The sequence below is a fragment of the Cricetulus griseus genome, chromosome 2 (assembly GCF_003668045.3).
Source record: "Cricetulus griseus strain 17A/GY chromosome 2, alternate assembly CriGri-PICRH-1.0, whole genome shotgun sequence".
Classification (NCBI taxonomy): domain Eukaryota; kingdom Metazoa; phylum Chordata; class Mammalia; order Rodentia; family Cricetidae; genus Cricetulus; species Cricetulus griseus.
Window position 1 is genome coordinate 395,420,720 of NC_048595.1, and position 15,702 is coordinate 395,436,421.

Genomic DNA, 15,702 nt, shown 5'->3' on the forward strand with positions numbered 1-15,702 from the left:
CGGCACATGGGCGGATGCGGCTCCTTATATACAGCTCGGTCACCATGGGGATGGGCCACGGCCTTTTCCTGTTGGTCCAGACCCCTCCGTCTGCCCAGAGAAGCCGCGACAGGAGAGTGGTGATTGGTGCAAGCGACATGGTATGAGGTAATCTCTCCCCCACCCCTTCCCCCTAGCATCCGTAGACTTTGCATCCTCAGACAAAGGCTGAGCAAATGCAACTAGCGGAGCATCCATTATGGGGTGGGGCTGGGGAGGGGAGGGGAGGGGAGGGAAGGGAAGAAAGAAAATCGGGGCTGGGTGATTATACATGACTTAAACCTTAAACTATAGTTAAAATAATCCAAGGTTTTCCCCTACACTTAATCACAGACTTTATGGTTTTTTTTTTTTAATAGAAAATTCCAGCATTTCATACACAGTACACTAAATTTGACCATATTCCCTCAGGATCCAAAGTCTTTAATTGCTTTTAAAAAACCAGCAGAGATAGAAATGATGGTCCAAACGGCTTGGGTAAATGCCGATGTTTACAGTTATTGTTACTGTTGTTTGAACAAGATTCAGAAGCCCACTAAGAATAGGCCAGCATCGTAATCTAAACTGCAGCTGGGGTTCAGAGGCAGGAAGATCTGCAGTTCAAGGTCACCCTAACTGGCACGTAAATCCCAACCTTGGAGGAGCTGAGGCTGGAGGATTACAGCTGGTTTGAGGCCAGCGTGGATTATAGTGTGTGATCATGTCACAAAAAAGCAAAAGAGAACGAACTAAAGAGAAATAATATACAAAACAGAATTTATAGTTCACCATAGAGCTAGCTTTGTTTACGGACAGCACTCCCTACCACCCCTCCACACCCACTCCCCTCCCCCGAGCCTGTGCTATTTTATCTGTAGAAATGAGCTATCCTTTCCAATACAGGGTTCCGAAACTATAAGGAGAAAGAATTGAGTTTTAAAACTAGCTCTTTCTTTGCGTGGGCTTATATTTCTGCATTGCTCTTCTTTGGGGAGGGGTGATATCAAGTAAAACATGACTGAGATACCAAATTTTTAAAAACAGAGAAGAGTTATATAATATAAAAGGAAACCATTTTGTAATGTTGCTTTCATCCCAGACAACTGTGCAATGTCAGCCCGTCTGCAGTTCATTTTACGTAGTTCCCTAAATTCTGTAAATAGCCCCTTCTGCAGTTGGGCTTCTAACTGTGGGAACAGTAGCTCCTCACACCACTGCTATTCAGCTAGAGTCTGTGGTTGTTGCTCAATTGGCCATTGGGACAAAAATGCCTTGCTTTCACCCCTAGGAAATGGATTACAGTGGCATTCTTTCTATTTAGAAAGCCTCCATTATCGGCCAGGATGGTCTATATAAAGCATGTCTCTGAGCTGCAGACCACTGAATATTTGCTGGAAGAAATTTCAGAGGTTAAGAGATATTTGTTTGGGCACCAAGCTGAAAATTTGGATTTTGACAGATGATTTCCCTTTTAGTTTTCATAGCAGAGTCTTGGTTTTCGGCAGACTATTTCCAGTGGACTCTATGGAGTCCATTCATTCCGCAGGGCTGACAAGGAGCGGGTGTGGGAGGGAGGGCGTTGGGAAGAGAGCAGCTGCAGGTTATGCGGTAACAATGGTGGCCAGGAGTTCTTCCAGCCTGCCATCCACAGCTCTGCTTTTCTTGTTTGAATGTATTGTGAAAGTCTTTCTTAGGGAAAACCAAATCAATAAAACCCACACACAAGCTTGTTTACTTCTTGCATATGTCATAGGAGAAATACCCCCCACCCTCTCTGTCATTTTAGGAAATAAAATTATATTTTAGTAAAGAAGCAAGCAGGAATAAAGATGACTTGACTACTTCTAATCTGAAAATACATTTAGCAAGGATAAGAACTAATGATGGCAGCTCTGTCTTAGAGAAGCCCACACCCTGCTGTCTCTTAGAGAAGCCCACACCCATCCACGCTCTTGGGTATTTTCCAATCACTTCTGCTTTTCTCTTAACTCATACTTAAAATCTGTTTTAAAGTCCTTTAATAAACCCCAGCTCTGCTTCATTAAAAAATACCATAAAGGAGATAGGGATAGATAAATAGCTTGTTGAAAATATTGTCACAAAATTATTGCATTTATTGCACATATTTATTTGTGTGTGTGTGTGAGAGAGAGAGACTGTGTTTGGAGGCCAGAGGACAATTATGAAAGCAGATTCTCCTGTCATCATGGGAGAACCAGGAATAAAACTCAAACCCTAAGCCTTGGTGGCAAGAGCATTTACCAGGTAAGCCTCCTCTCCTTCACCGAAATTTTAATAATGAAAAAATCATACACTACAGGGCCCCACTGCAGTGTAACACAAATCTTTTTTTTTTTTGAAGTACAGTGATACATTTCTATTTCTTTACAATACAAAAGACTGAGAAATGTCTTCTTTCCCCAGTGCTCAGTTCGTTATGCATTTTACAGAGGATTAAAAGAAGATTTGTAGGATCCATTCTTTGTCCCTGTCTACCTCATTGCCATTTGGTTCCTTATGCAAATGAGAGGCTTTTTTCCTCTCTCCCTTTAAGCATAATCATCAGATCTGGGCCAGAAACAGACTATTTAAACACTACAATCTTAAATATATAAATGGAGATCAGTGTGGGTGGGTTAATGTGCTCTTTTTTTCCTTCCTTCCTTCCTTCCTTCCTTCTTTTCTTTTCTTTTCTTTTTTTTTATTCCAGACAGGGTTTCTCTGTGTAACAGTCCTGGCTGTCCTGGAACTCACTCTGTAGACCAGGCTGGCCTCAAACTCACAGAGCTCCACCTGCCTCTGCCTCTGGAGTGCTGGGATTAAAGGTGTGCGCCACCACTGTCCAGCTTCCACTAAGATCATTTTAGACATAAGATGTGTTTCTGGTATGGAATTGAAACAGGTGAATTAAGGATTTGGGCTCATCATTTTATATATGACAGGCAGTCATTGGTCTACTTTAAACAGTAGAATGACACGATTTGTATTATGCAGCATAATCTGTTATATATGTACACTCAAAGCAGTATTGCCATTGTGTAGAGATTCAGTTGAATGGCAATAGGAGAGGAGGAAGACATGAACACACACACAGACATAGACACACACAAACACACATACACACACACACACACACACACACACACACACACACACACACCGGTAGTTTGAATAAGAATAGCCTTTATAAGCATACACACCTACAGAGGTCAGAGGATAGCCTGTGGTATGTGTGGGTCCTCACCTTTAGGATAGGATCTCTGTCTTGTTTGCTATTAGCCTTCCCAGGTTTACTTGGCTTCTAGGGATCCAGACCAGGGTCCTAACACTTGCTTGGCAAGCATCTTACCCACTGAGCCAACTCCCCAAGTCAATTTATTTATTTTGTTAGACAAAGTTTCATGGATTCCAGTCTGGCCTTGAGCTTGCAGTGTAGCCAAGAATAACCTTGAATTTGTGATTCTCCTGCTTCCATGCTTCAAGTGCCGAGACAGTAGACCTGTTTAACACCAGGCCTGTTTTTATGTGGTGCTGGGGACTGATCCCAGGACTTTGTGAATGCTAGATACGTACTCTACCAAGAGACCTACATTCCTAGCTGCACACACTGATTTTAAATTACAATAAATTGTAAATAAGCCATCTAGAAGTTGGTGTAGGAAGCTGTAGGTACAGTGGCGGCCTCAGGATTGAAGGAGTCATGGAAAAAACCTGAGGCTTGGCATTGTGAGAAACCAGAAGAGGCACTGGTAAAGATGCAGCTTCAGTTGCAGTGGAGACTCCAGGATATTGGAACTGCCAGGATCATGGGGCAGTCACCAAGGACAGTGACGGTTGTGGAAAGAATTCAGCCTGAGCCTGTTAGATAAATTGTGCTATGGATGGCAGAGTCCTAACAGAGAGACTGCCCAAGACCCTTAGAGCCCAGTTCATAAGTGAGCCCCAGATACAAACACTGAGATTTTTAAACAAGTTGAGTTTTGGCCTTACATTGATTTAATTATAATTTGCTCTTGTTTCTCCTATTAGAATAAGAAAGTATGTTTTTTTTGAGACTGGGTCTCACTGTGTAGCACTAACTACCTTGGAATTCACTGTAGACCCTGGCTGGCCTTGAATTTACAAAGTTCTACCTGCCTCTGCTTCACAAATGTTGGGATTAAAGGCATGAGCCATGAGGCCCAACTTTTTGTTATTGTTGAGACAAACTTCTTTTTGATTTTATAGAAGCCCATAGTTGAAAGACATTAGAATTTTAAAGAGATGTTGGGTTTTTTGTTTTCTCTTCTTTTTGAGATCTTAGACTTTTAAAGTGTTGAAAGGTTATGGTTTGAAGTGACATGTTTATGTGTCAGGGTTGACTGGGGTGGGAGTGGGGGTGGAATGTCATAGTTACCTTCAGCTGTCAGCTTATACAGACTTAGAGTCACCTGGGAGGAGGAAATGTCAACGGAAAGATTGCTTTGATCAGATTGGCCGGTGGCTGTATCTGTCAGACATTTTCTTAATTGCTAATCAGTGTCCGATGACCCAGCCCACTGTGGGCAGTAACATTACTTATGCTGTATAAGAAAGGTAATTGAGTGAGCCAGAGGTAGCAAGTCAGTAAGCAGCATTTGTTCATTTCTGTGTGAATCCATATGTGTGCATTGGTCATGTTGATTTAAAGGGCCTTGTTCTCCTGGTGTCTGTCCACCATCCCCTCTGGTTCTTTTTTTTTTTTTTTTTTTTTTTTTTTTTGGTTTTTTGAGACAGGGTTTCTCTGTGGCTTTGGAGGCTGTCCTGGAGCTGGCTCTTGTAGACCAGGCTGGTCTCGAATTCACAGAGATCCTCTGCCTCTGCCTCTGCCTCCCAAGTGCTGGGATTAAAGGCGTGCGCCACCAACGCCCGGCTGTCCCTCTGGTTCTTACATTCTCTCTGCTTCTTCTTCCATGGGGTTCCCTGAGCCCTTAGGGAGAGATTTCATGGAGACATCCTGTCTAGGGCTGAGTGTTCCTAAGTCTCTCACTCTCTGCAAAATGTCTGGGTGTCTTTGGTCCCATCAGCTACAGGAGGAAGCTTCTCTGATGATGGGTGAGCAAGATACTGATCTGTGAGTTATAGCAAAATATCATTAGGAGTCTTTTGTTTGTTTGTTTTTGTTTTTCAAGACAGGATTTCTCTGTGTATAAGTCTTGGCTGTCCTAGAACATACTTTGTATACCAGGCTGGCCTTGAACTCACTGAGATCCACCTGCCTCTCTGGGATTAAAGGTATGTGCCACCACTGCCTGGCATTTAGGTGTCATTTTATTGCTACTTTTTTGTTTAGTTTAGTTTTTTGGAGACCAGAAGTATTTGGTTTTACCCTAGGTCCTTCGGATATCTAGTCCCAGGTTCTGGTATGGGTTCCATCTCATGGAGTAGACCCTAAATCAAATCAGATATTGTTTGGTTACTTCCACAAGCTTTGTGCCACTATTACCCTAGCAGAATGGTTCAAAATCTTTGGGTTGAATGATCCTTGTATAGGGATCACCTGAGATCATTGGAAAACACCAAAGTGTACATTATGATTGGTAACAGATGTTAATTACAGCTATGAAGTAGCAACAAAAATAATTCTGTGGTTGGGGGTCACCACAACATAAGGAACTGTATTAAAGAGCCACATCATTAGGAAGGCTGAGAACCTCTGTGGTTCTAGTATATCCTGCAGGCAAGATGGCATTGTAGATCAAAGGGTTTGTGGCTCTTTTGGTAGTGTAAAGAGTACCCTCCTGTATCAAAGATGCTAGAATATAGGGGTGGGTGAAGCTCTCTGTAGGCACCAGCTTGACTTCTCCATGTTCAATGAGTTGTGTAGGGGTTGTTTTCTGCAATGGGACCCGGCCATCAGTCTGGAGAACAAGCATTGTCTTAGCAACAGCCTGGGTTGTTTGGGGATTCCCATGGGACCCTTTTGACCAACAACTCAATTAGATGTAACCCAGTCCTGGTACTGGAAGATTCATTCTGTGACAAAAGATATTTGTGTGTGGGTCTGTCTCCCCCATTATTTGGTGATTTTATTTAGCTTGTTTTCATATATATATATATATATATATATATATATATATATATATATATAAAATCTTCTACTGTACTAGGCATTCATACTACTTTCAAATGGCCCTTAATTTTATCTGTCTCTTCATATTCCCTCCCTCATCCCTCTTCCTCTCCCCCTCCATTTTTGATCCTCCTGTTCTGTCCTCCATCCATCCATCCATCCATCCATCCATCCATAATTATTCTATTTCCCTTTCTTAATGAGACCTGTCGGTATATCACCTCCTAGTCCCTTACCCTATACCTAACATCTGTGGTTCCATGGATTGGATTGTAGCTTGGTTATCATTGACATAATAGCCAATATCCACATATAAGTGAATACATACCAGATTTGTCTCTCTGGGTCTGATATACCTCCCTCAGGAAGATTTTCCCCCTAATCCCATCCATTTACCTTTGAATTTCATATCATTCTTTTTTAACAGCTGGCATTCCATTGTGTAAATGTACCACATTTTCTTTATCTATTCTTCTGTTGAGGGTCATGTAAGTTTTTTCCAATTTCTGATCATGAATATGGTTGAGCAAGTAAGTGTCTCTGTGGTAGGATGAATCATCCCTTGGGTATATGCCCAAAGGTGGTAAAACTGGCTCTTGAGGTAGATTGATTCCCACCTTCTTGAGAAATTACACTGATTTCCATAGTGACTTTACAAGTTTGCATTCCTACCAGCAATGGAAGAGTGTTTCTTGTTCTCTGCATCGTCACCTGCATGAACTGTCACTTGTGTTATTAATTACATCTATCTCATGATAGATGTAAACTGAAATCTCAAAGCGGTTTTGCTTGGTATTTCCCTAATGGCTAAGGATGTTGAACATTTAAGTGTTTCTCAGCAATTTGAGTTTCTTCTATTGAGAATTCTCGGTTTAGATCTGTGCTCCATTTTTTTTTTTTTTTTTTTTCAAGACAGGGTTTCTCTGTGTAGCTTTGGAGCCTATCCTGGCACTCGCTCTGGAGACCAGGCTGGTCTTGAACTCATAGAGATTCGCCTGCCTCTGCCTCCCGAGTGCTGGGATTAAAGGCATGTGCCACCAACGCCCGGCTCTGCAGTCCTTTTATTATTCAGGATTGTTTTAGCTATCCTGGGTTTTTGTGTTTCCATATGGAGCTGAAAATTGTCCTTTCAAGATCTGTGAAAAATTTTGATGGGGATTGCATTGAATCTGGAGATTGATTTAGGTAAAATGGCCATTTTCACTATATTAAGCCATCTGCACGGGAGAGCTTTCCATCTTCTGATATATTCCTCAATTTCTTTTTTCAGTGTCTTAAAGTTTTTATCACAAGTCCTTCACTTGCTTGGTTAGAGTTATTCCAAGATATTTGATATTATTTGAGGCTATTGTGAAAGGTGTTTCCTGGTTTCTTTCTCAGTCTGTTTCTCATTTGTATATAGGATGGATACTGATTTTATTATTTGTAGCCAGCTACTTTGCTGAAAGTGTTTATCAGCTGTAGGAGTTTCCTGGTAGAATTTTAAATTGATGTTGACTATAGATTTGCTGTAACTGTTTGGTTTTTAGTTTCTGTTGCCCTCCCTGATTCTTAGGAGAGTGTGGTTGCCTTGTGTGGCCTGTAGGAAATTCTTCTGGGATCCTGACAGGTGTGGCCACTGGGGATTCCAGGTAAAATGTGCTTCTAGGTATTGGGAGCTGACAGTTAGGAATGGGAATGGGTTGGGGTGCTGAGGAGCTCTGCAGGGGGGAGGAAAGCAGGGTGTTCCTCCAGGATCTGCTTAGTTCCCTGGGAATGGGGGCAGAGTGTGAGGAGAGGCCCCAGCAGAAGGCAGACTACAGAGCTGGGGATGAGACTGGGGCGGGGGGAGGGGGGGTAGTATTGGATTTGAGGAATGGAGCAAGAGATTAGTATCTATCCTTCACCTACCTGCTTCCTTGGCAGGAGTGACCTTTGGCTTCCCAGGGAATGGCTGCTAGAGTTGGAAGCCTAGGTAAAATGATGAGTGTGTGTGAGTGTGTATGTGTGGGAGGGTTGAGAGGGGAAAATCTGTGTGACTCACTGAAGATGGGGTGGGGAGCAAGGTCTCAGCAGGTGTCTGCTGCAGAGCTGGGGATGAGACTGAGATGTGAGGATTGGCTTTAAAAGAGAGGAGAGATAGGTGAAAATCTACAATTAGCCTACTTTTTTCCCTGGTCAGAGTGGTCCTAAACTCTAAATTTAAATAAAGGAATGGACATGATTATGGTACCATAGAAAATTTATTTTGATCTTAATTTTAGGGTTTAGTAGCAATGTGGTGAATAGACTGGATAAAAGACTTCTAAAGTTCCAATGTTAAAGTTTTAGAAAAGAATATGACTTCTGCCGGGCGGTGGTGGCGCACGCCTTTGATCCCAGCACTTGGGAGGAAGAGGCAGGTCGATCACTGTGAGTTTGAGGCCAGCCTGGTCTACAGAGTGACCTCCAAAGCCACAGAGAAACCCTGTCTCAAAAAAAAAAAAAAAAAAAAAAAAAAAAAAAGAAAGAAAAGAAATAGGACAACAGTTGGGGCTGTAACTCAGTGCTTGCTTACCATGACAACGCTCTGGGTTCCCATCTCCAGCACAAAATGAAATTGTCCTCTGCATATCATACTAGTGCATCCAACACTGGAATAGTCCTTTTCACCAAATCAAACAAACAAACAAATAAATAAATAAAAATGAAAAAGACTCATGAAGTCACTCACTGAGGTGCAGTTATTACTGAATTATATAGTCTTTTTCTTTCTTTTTTTTTTTTTTTAATTCCCAAACATGGTTCCTCTGTGTAATAGCTTCGGCAGTCCTGGAACTCTCTCTACAGACCAGGCTGGACTTGAAATCACAGAGATCCACCTGCCTCTGCCTCTGGAGAGCTGGGATTAAAGGTGTGCGCCACCACTGCTGGGCAACCACTATTGTTTTAAGCTGTTAACTGTTCTCCTTTATTTTATAAACCAAATGGCTGCTCCTTCTCTTCCTATTCTTCCTTCTCTCTGTCCTCCTTGTCTTCTTAAAACAGTCACATGGACCTCTAGCTAGCCTCAAACTTGCTACATTGCCAAGGACAACCTTAATAAACTTCTGATCCTTCTGCCTGCACTCCTGGGTGCTGCAATTATAGTCTTACACTACCACACTCAGTTTTCCTTGGTGCTGGGGAATCAACTCCAGGGCTTCCCTCTTCATAAACAAGAACTCTAGCAGCTGAGCTGCATCCACAGCCAGCTGGAATACCAGTTTTTGTAAAACACGATTTATAAATTAGTTGCATTTCATTGACTTAAATTATGCACACTTGCAGAATATATGTTGAACCACCTTTGTCCAGCTCCCTTTGTTCTGAGAAGCAGATGGAAATTAGGTGGCAGACTGGGAAGGTTGCCATGGTGCTCGGGCTACAGGGATTTAACAGTAATCAAAGGAAACTCCAGACTCCCCTCCCCCCACGTTCAGTAGCAATTTCTCACATTTCTCCCTAATCCTCGTCTAATGTTAGCTAAACTGCCTGGTCGGTGATCCCCATAGATCCTGTCTACTTCCCCAATGCTGAGATTACAGGCATGTGCCACTGTGCCTGGCTTTATAGTCTGTGTGCTGGGGGTTGAACTCAGATCCTCATTCTTGTGTGGCAAACACCTTACTATCTGAGCAATCCCCAGTCCCTTCCATGCACTGTGGTAATTATGTCATTATATTTATTTAAATTAATCTCAACCAATCATTAAGTTCTGTCAGCTATATTTGAAGATCACCCTAACACTGTGGAATGAGCAAATGATGAACTGGTAAAGCTTGACCAATTCTGTGAATCAAAGGGCCTAAAGGTAGACACAATGTGGCAGAATATTTGGGGCTCCATCTTTGACTTTTTTTTTCCCCCAGATAGGGTTTCTCTGTGTAGCTTTAGCTTTGAAATCTGTTCTGGAACTTTCTCAGTAGACCAGACTGGCCTCAAACTCACAGAGATCCACCTGCCCCTGCCTCCCGAATGCTGGGATTAAAGGCGTGCTCCACCAGCGGCCCAGCCATTTTTGACCTCTTGAAACATTGTATGCGTTTTCTAGTACAATTTCTTTTGTGTTACTGTGAAAAAACACCAGGACCAGAAGTTCTCATGGAAGAAAGGGTGCGTTTGGTTTAGCTGCAGAGGGAGAGCCCTAATGGCTGGGCGGCATGCCAGCAGACACGGGGCAAGAACCAAAACTGAGCAGTCACATCTTCAACCTCAGACTTGAAGCAGAGCAAACTGGAAGGGGGACAAGGCTCAAAGCCCAGGGCCTGCCTCCAGCAAAGCCGTACTCCTCCTGTCTTCATAATCTCCCCAAACAGCACCAAAGCGAACAGCTTCGCTCACTGGGGAGTTCAAACACCCGAGGTTTTTGGAGGTGTTTATCATTCCAGCTACCACAAATATGTAAATTCAAACAGGAGACAAGCTTCTGAATGGGGTTCCAGTGGCCTGGAGTGCCAGTTCTTCCTCGGTGTATTGAAGGAGGCTGCTGAAAATTTGTTTTCTTCACTGGAACTAATTCAGTAGCTCTTAGTCAGCCAATCAGATTTTTATAGAATTAGTAGTTTACCCTCTTGGAAACGTCAAAGTTTTGGCATAATTGGTATGGGTCTGTTTTTTCATTCTTTTTTTTTTTTTTTTTGAGGGGGAGGGAGGTGCTGGGTTTCTCTGTGTAACCCTGGCTGTCCTGGAACTCACTCTGTAGACCAGGTTGGGCTTGAAGTCACAGAGATCCACCTGCCTCTGCCTTCTGAGTTTTGTGACGAAAGGTGTGTGCCACCACTGTCTGGCTCTGAGTTTTGTGACTAAAGGTGTGTGCCACCACTGTCTGGCTGGGTCTGTTGTTTCTGAACTCTGATAATTCTTAGATAAATTGACTGAAAATTGTTCCTTTATGATAATAATCCCAAAGATACAACTCTCAGTGATGCCTGGCCTTAGAGGCTTGTTTGTTCATTCATTTATGTGTGTTTATATGTGTGGGTGCCCATGTCAGGGAACACTACAGAAGTCAAAGGACAACTCCAAGGAGTCAGCTCTCTCTATCATCTGGGACCCAGAACTGAAAATCAGGTTTGCGGCTTGATGGAGAGTTCTTGTACCTGCTAAACCACATCCCAGGTCCTGTTTGTTTTTTTGAGATAGAGTCCATGTAGTCCAGGCTGGTCTTGAACCACTTTCGATCTTGCTGCTACATCCCCAATGCTAGGATTATAGACACGAGTCACTGCATCAGGCTTAAGGAGATATTTAAGAAAATTATTTCTCCAACTTCTTTTAGACTTAAATTTTAAAAATTGGCTGGGTGGTGGTGGTGCATGCCTTTAGTCTCAGCTCTTGGGAGGCAGAAGCAGGCAGATCTCTGTGAGTTCAAGGCCCGCCTGGTCTCCAGAACAAGTGCCAGGATAGGCTCCAGAGCTAAACAGAGAAACCCTATCTGGAAAAAAAAAAAAAAAAAAAAAAAAAAAAATATATATATATATATAATATATATATATATATATATATATGATTTGAACCCAGATCCTCTGGAAGAGCAGCCAGTGACCTTAACCACTGAACCATCTCTTCAGCCCCCAAACTTGAATTAAAAACAAAACAAAATACATTTATTTTATTAATTAATGGGTTTTCATGTGTGTGCCGAAGCACACACATAGAGATTGGAGAACAGCTGTGGGAACTGGTGGGTCCCAGGGACCATCAGGTTTGGGGCAAGCACTGTTACCTCTGAGTCTATCTCAGCAGCTCTTCTCTCCCATGAATTCAAGCACCCATTATGGACACACAGAAGCAAAAAGATTTTAAAAGGTTTTCCCCTTCTTCTGCTTCTAGGAATAGCAAACTGTTCTAGGATGTACATTGTAAGAGATGTAAACATTCATTTAAGGTAAATTCCTGATACTGTCCCTGTATTTAGTATTTTTCATAAAGAAGCCCACTGTTGAGTCTTTTTTAAAAAAATGTTTTCTGTATTTTTAGGTTTGTAAGAGTAGTTGCATTCTCACCTCTCCTGTTGCTAAGCAACAAACCACACAGTTGCTAGGAGATGAACCAGCAAGGTTGGGGGTAATTGTCAATCCAGTCATCACCTTTCATGTCACCTGACTTGATAGCTTCAGTCAAAAGAGAAAAAAAACAGTTCAAGACAGATGAAAAGGTTAGGAAGAGACAGGAGCCCAGTGGTCAGAGGATGAAATAGGCAGCAGGGAAGGATTGGAGGGAAGAGTGTGTGTGTTCCACAAGGAGAGGCTTTGATGCAATTTCCTTGCATGAGTCATGGAAAAACCTTAAACTGCCCCGCTGAATTTCATCTTCTGCTTGCTTCTGCCTTATCTGAAAAACTGATTAGAGAAGAAACTTGAAGAAGAAATCTTCCAGTTGCCATCCCTGAATGTATACATTAGAAATTAGTAGTTACGCTCATGGAAGACTGACAATTACAAAAATGTTTAGGATTACTTAAAAAAACCCAAGTCTAGAGTTTGGGATGCAGGCCGGCTCATAAACTGCATGACCAGCTCAGTCCGAAGCACCACATAAACCAGACACGATGGCACACTCGGGAGAGGGAGGGAGCTGCAGGAATGCAAGGTCATCCTCTGATATAAACTGAGTTTGAGGCCTGCCTGGGAAACGCGTGACTCTATCTATGCCCAGGGCCTGCAGAACTTCAAGCTACACAGGGTTCTAGCACATTGAGGGGGCTGTGGACACAGGGTCTTATCGCTGACCAAGAAGCTAATTAAAATTAATACCTGCTGGCAAAGGGAAAATCAAGTTTCTCCAATGGAGTGTCATTGGGCATGTCAGCCACACTCCAGGGCATGCTTCATGCCCGGCAATAGTTAGCCAACACAAAATGAACCCCACTTTATAAATGCAGTAAAGTATATGAATATAATAAAGTTTATAAATAGAATAATTTAGTTTTGTTTTGGCATTTTTGTCTTACTGTTTTTTTTGTTGTTGTTGTTTTGATTTTAGTTTTTGAAAAAGAGAAAGAACATAAAGTTGGGTAGGAAAGAATAATCTAGGAAGAGTTGAGGAAGGGAAAAACATGATCAAAATACATTGTATTTAAAAACTATTTAAAATGAAAAAGACGAGTAGGAGACAGTGGTAAAGTCACCTACAGCCAAGCCTGTGTTGGATCCAGAGATCTGCATGGTGGAATGAGAGGATCAACTGACCAGTTATCCTTCAACCTCCACATCCACACATATGAATAAATAAGTAAATGTATAGGTAAATAAATGAACACTAAGAAAGCAGGAAGGAAGCAGCTGTTGTGCTCTGTCTTTGTTATGTCTGAAATAAGAAACCCAGCTCCAGGTTTTCTAGTCCCTGTAAAAGGCTCTTTGGGGCTCTATATGGATACTGTTGCTAGCAATCAGGAGGAAGCTCCGAGATACTATTGCAAGGTCCCTCAGAGCTCTGTCTAAACCTGGGCTAGTGCCAGAAGCACTCAAGTTAAAAATCATTGCAAAACATTCAGTTTCCTTGGTCCCCAGTGATTTTATGCAGGCCATCTGTTTCGTGTTCATCGACAATCCATGTAAAATGGTAGCTTCACACAAATGGTTCATCAGCATCTTCTTCATGAATGTCAGTCCTCACTGCAGAGCACTAGGAAGTCGATGGGTAATAGATTAATTAAGATAGGATACATTGAGGGGTGGGGGTGGTACACACCTTTAATCCCAGTACTCAGGAGGCAGAGGCAGATGGATCTCTGTGAGTTGGAGGCCAGCCTGGTCTACTGAGTTCCAAGCCAGCCTCCAAAGCTGTCTCCCAAAAAGTGGGGGGGGGGCAGGAGAGAAGTGGAGGGAGAGGGAACTGGTGATTGACATGTAAAACAATGTTGTTTCTAATTAAATAAAAAAAAAGGGAGGAAAAAAATGCGATACATGTTCTGCTGTTGCCAGCCTTAACTAAAAGTATAATAAAGAACCTAACACAGACTTGGGGAGGTTCAGGAGGTAAAGGTGCTTGCTGCCAAGTCTGATGACCTGAGTTTGAGCCCTAGAAACAACAGCCAAAGGTATTCTCTGACCTCCAGAAGTAAGCTGTGCCATATGTGTGTTTGTGTGTGCATGAGTGTGACCATATAAACACACACATACACACAACAGCAACAATAATATAAGTAAATGTATGGGAGAAAAGGCCTCTGAACTAGTGTGTATGTTGGGGGATGCATACCTCCATACCCTGCGCAGTAATAAACATTTCTTTTTTTAATTTAATTTTATTTTATGCATATAGGTGTTTTGCTTGTGCATGTCTGTGCACCACGGGTATACCTGGCCCTGCACAGGCTAGAAGAAGAGTTAGAACCCTTTAGAATGGAGTTTTAAGATGATTGTGAGCAGCATGTGGGCACTGGGAACTGAACTCAGATCCTCTGGAAGAGCAGCCCATGCTCTTAGCCACTGAGCCATCTCTCTAGCCAGATAGATGTTAATATACCTTTGTTTTGTTTTTTGAGACAAGATTTCTCTGTGTAACAGTCCTGGCTGTTCTGGAACTCACTCTGTAGACCAGGCTGTCCTCGAACTCACAGAGCTCCATCTACTTCTGCCTCTTGTGTGCTAGGTTTAAATGCATGTGCCACCACAACAGCCTATGCAGATGTTTTCTTAAAAATGCACTCACCAAGGTAGCATAGGCTACCCTTGAACTCAGTCTGAGTGCTGCCCTATTGTTGGAGTGCTTGGAAATATTTTTCCCATTAGTGCTCAGAATTTGATACTATCTATAACACCCTGTTTTAAGATGACAAAACTGAGGCATAAAACTTAGTTAGGCCTTTTGCCAAAAGTCACTAAGTAAATAACAGTGGCAGTGCAGTGGAGTTCTAACCTGTGGTAGTGGAGTTCTAACCTGCCGCAGGCTTTCTGCTGTAAGTTTCATTTCTTCATTTAAACTTTATTTATTTATTTAGTTATTTGTTTTTTCGAGACAGGGTTTCTTTTTGTAGCTTTGGAGCCTATCCTGGCACTTGCTCTGGAGACCAGGCTGGCCTCGAACTCACAGAGATCCACCTGCCTCTGCCTCCCGAGGGCTGGCATTAAAGGTGTACACCACCAACGCCCAGCTAAACATTTTTTAAATGTTTATGAGTGTTTGTCTCTATGTATGTCAGCATATCCTGTGTGTGCCTGGTGCCTCTGGAAGACAGAAGAAAGCCTCAGACACCCTGAAACAGGAGGTAGAAAAGATTATGGGCCACCACGTGGGTCTGTCACAGGGCCACTGCAAGAGCTATCTTTCCTGCCCTAGACCTCCTTTAGATACCACCTTTAAAATTTACATTTGTTTATTTATTGGTGGGGAGGTACAGGGTGCAGGGGCACAGCGGTCACCTTTAGATATTTGATTATACCATGTAAAGATATGTTACCGTGATTGGTTTGATAAAAAACTAAATGTCCAATAGCTAGGCAGGAGTATAGCTGGGACTTCTGGACAGAGCCATCTCTGGGAAGAAGAAAGGCAGAGTTGCCATCCAGACCTGGAGGAAGCCGAATGAGTTAAATGGAGATGAGTAACAAGTGCATGGAAGAAGGTAGATTACAAAGATAATTTAAATG

The 15,702-nt window shown here is 42.5% G+C and overlaps 1 long non-coding RNA gene across 1 annotated transcript in view; it reads left to right on the plus strand.

Annotated features, from left to right (window-relative positions):
• The first annotated feature begins 13 nt into the window (after positions 1–13).
• LOC113833567 overlaps positions 14–15,702 on the plus strand; it is a 34,896-nt gene continuing 19,207 nt past the window's right edge. Inside the window, exon 1 of the long non-coding RNA XR_003481437.2 lies at positions 14–147. This is a non-coding gene — a long non-coding RNA (uncharacterized LOC113833567). The remainder of the gene's footprint in view (positions 148–15,702) is intronic.